Source organism: Chiloscyllium plagiosum, unplaced genomic scaffold (assembly GCF_037043375.1).
Source record: "Chiloscyllium plagiosum isolate Xiang-an unplaced genomic scaffold, Cpla_swu_hap1 HiC_scaffold_24, whole genome shotgun sequence".
Lineage (NCBI taxonomy): Eukaryota > Metazoa > Chordata > Chondrichthyes > Orectolobiformes > Hemiscylliidae > Chiloscyllium > Chiloscyllium plagiosum.
This window is the reverse complement of record NW_028270162.1, coordinates 56467440-56473439: the sequence shown is the minus strand read 5'-3', so window position 1 is coordinate 56473439 and position 6000 is coordinate 56467440.

Sequence of the window (6000 nt, the reverse complement as noted above, 5' to 3'; positions counted from 1 at the left end):
ATGTGGTGATGAGGATTGAACACAGTCCTCTAAGTGTGGCCTAACTTGTCTTACAAAGCTGCAACATGATAGGCTGACACGTGCACTCAGTTCCCTGACCAGTAAAGGTCAGTGTGCCATATGCCTTCTTTACCAACTTATCGACTTGTGAGGCCTTGCTAAACATCAACAGCGATACAGAGGAGGGGTGCTATGAGCTTGGGGATCTCTGGCTGAGGGGCCGACTGGAGTCAGGCAAGACAGGTATGTTGCGAGTGAGGAAACGCTGTGACAGTGACTGGAGAGCTCAGGGATTCAACCTGGTGCAGTTCATGAGCTGGGGGTGTGTCCCTAATCAGTCAGCGTCCTTGCTGCAGCATTACATTGGGAGTTACCGGGACAGTATTAAAGCGCAGAAACATCCTGTAATTAATCGGGGATGTTAGTAAATGGGAAGGGGGGGGGGGGGGCCTATGACCAAGCCTGGGGTGCTGTTGACCGGTGTCCAACATGGAAGGCACTCAGAGTAAGTAGATTTGGCTGAAGTTGAGATTTATTATTGTCACATGTACCCGGGTACAGGGAAAAGTGTTGTTTTGCGTGCCACACAGGCAGATCACACAGAGCGAGGGATACAATGTGATGGCTGTAGAGGTGGTGCACAGAAAGCAAGAGGGCGACTTTGATTTGAAATCGGTGAGGCCCTTCAGCAGCGTCCCAGCAGCGGGGAAGGAGCTGGTCTGGAACCACTGGGCCCGGGTCATTGAGATGTACAGCACGGAAACAGACCCTTCAGCCCAACTCGTCCACACCGACCAGATCTCCTGTGTTTAAGCTTTTGCATCATCTACCTGACCGAGGTTTTGGTAAAGATTATAACCGGGTTGGGCAGGGTCTGTGATGATGCTGGCTGACTTTCTGGGGCAGTGGGAAAAATACATGGAGCCAATGATGGGAAGGGGGCAGCTACGAAATTGAGCTTCTGTGTAAAATGTTCTCAATGTATATTTTGTTAGCTGGCTTTGCTCAGATAGCAAGCTGAATATTAATGAGGTGGGTTAATAAATATTAATGAGGTGAATTAAGCAGTCAACTCAAACCCTCCTGAGATGGCAATTCAACATACCAATCCCTCCAGTTATAAACCTACCCCTCATTATAAACTTAACCCTCCAGTTATAAACCTGTCCCTCCAGTTATAAACCTGTCCCTCCAGTTATAAACCTGTCCCTCCAGTTATAAACCTACACCTCCAGTTATAAACCTACCCTTCCAGTTATAAACCTGTCCCTCCAGTTAGAAAACCTATCCCTCCAGTTATAAACCTATCCCTCCAGTTATAAACCTACCCCTCCAATTATAAATCTACCCCTCCAGTTATAAAACCTACCCCTCCAGTTATAAACTTACCTCTCCAGTTATAAACCTACCCCTCCAGTTACAAACCTATCCCTCCAGTTATAAACCTACCCCTCCATTTATAAAACTTACCCCTCCAGTTATAAACACACCCTCCAGTTATAAAACCTATCCCTCCAGTTATAGACCTATCCCCCAATTATAAATCTACCCCTCCAGTTATAAAACCTATCCCTCCAGTTATAAACCTACCCCTCCAGTTATAAACCTACAACTCCAGTTATAAACCTACAACTCCAGTTATAAAACCTACCCCTTCAGTTATAAAACCTACCCCTCCAGTTATAAACCTACCCCTCCAGTTATAAACCTACAACTCCAGTTATAAACCTACCCCTCCAGTTATAAAACCGACCCCTCCAGTTATAAAACCTACCCCTTCAGTTATAAACCTATTCCTCCAGTTATAAACCTACCCCTCCAGTTTTAAAACCTATCCCTCCAGTTATAAACCTACCCCTCCATTTATAAAACTTACCCCTCCAGTTATAAACACACCCTCCAGTTATAAAACCTATCCCTCCAGTTATAGACCTATCCCCCAATTATAAATCTACCCCTCCAGTTATAAAACCTATCCCTCCAGTTATAAAACCTACCCCTCCAGTTATAAAACCTACCCCTCCAGTTATAAACCTACAACTCCAGTTATAAACCTACCCCTCCAGTTATAAACCTACAACTCCAGTTATAAACCTACCCCTCCATTTATAAAACTTACCCCTCCAGTTATAAACACACCCTCCAGTTATAAACCTATCCCCCAATTATAAATCTACCCCTCCAGTTATAAAACCTATCCCTCCAGTTATAAAACCTACCCCTCCAGTTATAAACCTACCCCTCCAGTTATAAACCTACCCCTCCAGTTATAAACCTACAACTCCAGTTATAAACCTACCCCTCCAGTTATAAACCTACCCCTCCAGTTATAAACCTACCCCTCCATTTATAAAACTTACCCCTCCAGTTATAAACACACCCACCAGTTATAAACCTACCCCTCCAGTTATAGACCTATCCCCCAATTATAAATCTACCCCTCCAGTTATAAAACCTATCCCTCCAGTTATAAAACCTACCCCTCCAGTTATAAAACCTACCCCTCCAGTTATAAAACCTACCCTCCAGTTATAAACCTACCCTCCAGTTATAAACCTACCCTCCAGTTATAAAACCTACACCTCCAGTTATAAAACTTTCCCTCCAGTTATAAACCTACCCCTCCAGTTTTAAAACCGACCCCTCCAGTTATAAAACCTACCCCTTCAGTTATAAACCTATTCCTCCAGTTATAAACCTACACCTCCAGTTATAAAACTTCCCCTCCAGTTATAAACCTACCCCTCCAGTTATAAAACCGACCCCTCCAGTTATAAAACCTACCCCTTCAGTTATAAACCTATCCCTCCAGTTATAAACCTACCCCTCCAGTTATAAAACCTACCCCTTCAGTTATAAACCTATTCCTCCAGTTATAAACCTACCCCTCCAGTCATAAACCTACCCCTCCAGTTATAAAATCTACCCCTTCATTTATAAACCTACTCCTCCTGTTATAAAACCTGTCCCTCCAGTTATAAACCTACCCTTCCTCTTATAAAACCTACCCTCCTCTTATAAAACCTACCCCCAGTTATCAAACCTATCACTCCAGTTATAAAACCTACCCCTCCATTTATAAAACTTAACCCTCCAATTATAAACACACCCTCCAGTTATAAACCCTATCCCTCCAGTTAAAAATCTACCTATCCAGTTATAAACCTACCCCTCTAGTTATAAACCTATCCCGCCAGTTATAAAACCTACCCCTCCAGTTATAAACCTACCACACCAGTTATAAACCTATCCCTCTAGTTAGAAAACCTGTCTCCAAAGTTATAATCCTAGCACTCCAGTTACAAACCTATCCCTCCAGTTATAAACCTAATACTCCAGTTATAAAATCTACCCCTCCAGTTATAAACCTACGCCTCCAGTTATATTACCTACCCCTGCTGTTATAAACCTATTACTCCAGTTATAAAACCTACTCCTCCAGATATAAACCTACCTCTCCAGTTATAAACCTACCCCTCCATTTTTAAAACCTGCCCCTCCAGTTATAAACCTACCCCTCCAGTTATAAACCTATTCCTCCAGTTATAAACCTACCCCTACACTTATAAACCTACCCCTCCAGTTATAACTCTACCCCTACACTTATAAACCTACCCCTCCAGTTATAAAACCTATCTCTCCAGTTATTAACCTACCCCTCTAGTTATAAAACCTACCCATGTAGTTATAAAACCTATCCCTCGTTATAAACCTACCCCTCCAGTTATAAACCTACCCCTCCAGTTATAAACCTACCCCTCCAGTTATAAAACCTATCCCTCCAGTTATAACTCTACCCCTCCAGTTATAAAACCTATCCCTGCAGTTATAAACCTATCCCTCCAGTTATAAAACCTACCCCTTCAGTTATAAACCTACCCCTCCAGTTATAACTCTACCCCTACACTTATAAACCTACCCCTCCAGTTATAAAACCTATCCCTCCAGTTATAAACCTACCCCTCCAGTTATAAAACCTACCCCTTCAGTTATAAACCTACCCCTCCAGTTATAAACCTACCCCTCCAGTTATAACTCTACCCCATCACTTATAAACCTATCCCTCCAGTTATAAACCTATCCCTCCAGATATAGACTTGTCCTTACAGGTATGAACCTATCCCTCCAGTTATAAACCTACCCCTCCAGATATAGACTTGTCCTTACAGTATAAACCTATCCCTCTAGTTATAAACCATATCCCTCCAGTTATAAACCTACCCCTCCAGTTACAAACCTACCCCTCCAGTTACAAAACCTAATCCTCCAGTTATAAACCTCCCCCTCCAGTTATAAACCTACCCCTCCAGTTATAAACCTATCCCTCCAGTTATAAACTTCCCCCTCCAGTTATAAACCTACCCCTCCAGTTATAAAACCTATTCCTCCAATTATAAACCTACCCCTCCAGTTATAAAACCTATTCCTCCAGTTATAAACTTCCCCCTCCAGTTATAAACCTACCCCTCCAGTTATAAAACCTACCCCTCCAGTTACAAACCTAACCCCTCCACTTATAAAACCTATCTATCCAGTTATAAATCTCTTCCTCCTGTTATAATCCTACCCCTCCATTTATACGGGCAGCAGTGAGGTTCCCCTGACACTGAGATTGGCCTCAGTGGATATTTCATTGTATTCTGACAGACACATCCCCCATCACTCAAAACTCTGTATTATTCCACCCCATTTTTCACATCTTTGTGCAAGTGTTAAACCCACGTTGCTCTTGAAGCAGGATAGTGATCTCATTAAGAATAGAAACTGCTGAAAAATATTCAGCTTGTTCCAATGTACAAGACATTGGTTCGGCCGCATTTAGAATACTGTGTACAGTTCCGGTCACCACATTACCGAAAGGATGTGGACGCTTTGGAGAGGGTGTGGAGAAGGTGTACAAGGATGTTGCCTGGTATGGAAGGTGCTAGCTATGAAGAGAGGCTGAGTAGGTTAGGTTTGTTTTCATTAGTAAAAAGGAGAATGAGGAGGGCAACCTGATTGAGGTCTACAAAACCATGAAGGGTATAGACAGGGTGGATAGAGATAAGCTTTCTCCCAGGGTGAAGGTCACGCTTTCAAGATGAAAGGTTTAAGCGGCAAGGACTTTACACAGAGGGTGGTGGGCGTTTGGAATGCGTTGCCAGCAGAGGTGGTAGAGGCAGGCACAGTAGATTTATTTAAGGTGTGTCTGGACAGATGCAGGGGTAGGTGGGGAGCGGAGGGATGTAAATGGTTAGACAGTGAATTTGGATCAGCTCAGGCTTGGAGGGCTGTAAACTTCCCTTGTTCTTTGTTCTATCATTTCCGAAGCAGGGTCACTGGACCTGAAATGCAAACTCTGCCACAGGAGCTGCCAGACCTACCGAGTTTCTCCAGCAATTTCTATTTGCTTCTGATTTTCAGCAACCACAGCTCTTCATTCATTTTTGTTGTTTGAGTCAGAGAGTTGTACAGCACAGAACCAGACCCCTTCGGTCCAAATCATCCTTGCCAACAGATATCCCAACCCAATCTATTCCCACCTGCCAGCACCCGGCCCATATCCCTCTAAACCCTTCCTATTCATATACCCATCCAGATGCCTTTTAAATGTTGCAATTGTACCAGCCTCCACCACTTCCTCTGGCAGCTCATTCCACACATGCACCACCCTCTGTATGAAAAAGTTACCCCTTAGGTCTCTTTTAAATGTTTCCCCCTCGCCCGAAACCTATGCCCTCTAGTACTGGACTCCCCTGCTGGGGGATGTAAGCCTCACTTTAAAGATGGAGGTGAGTAGATAGTGGGTCTAATTATGAATTGCTAAGATAATGGAAATATGAGTTTTAGGATAGCACCTGGAGATTGGTTTGTAAGTTAGGTCTAAGAATGGAGTTAGGGTGTTTGGTTTGATTGATCACTGGGGGGACAGGGTGTAAAGCCTGTAGTATTTCACCAGAGCTGAAATGAATTGGAGACTCTGCAGCAGGATTGACGGTGAATGGGAGAACTGGGTTTAAC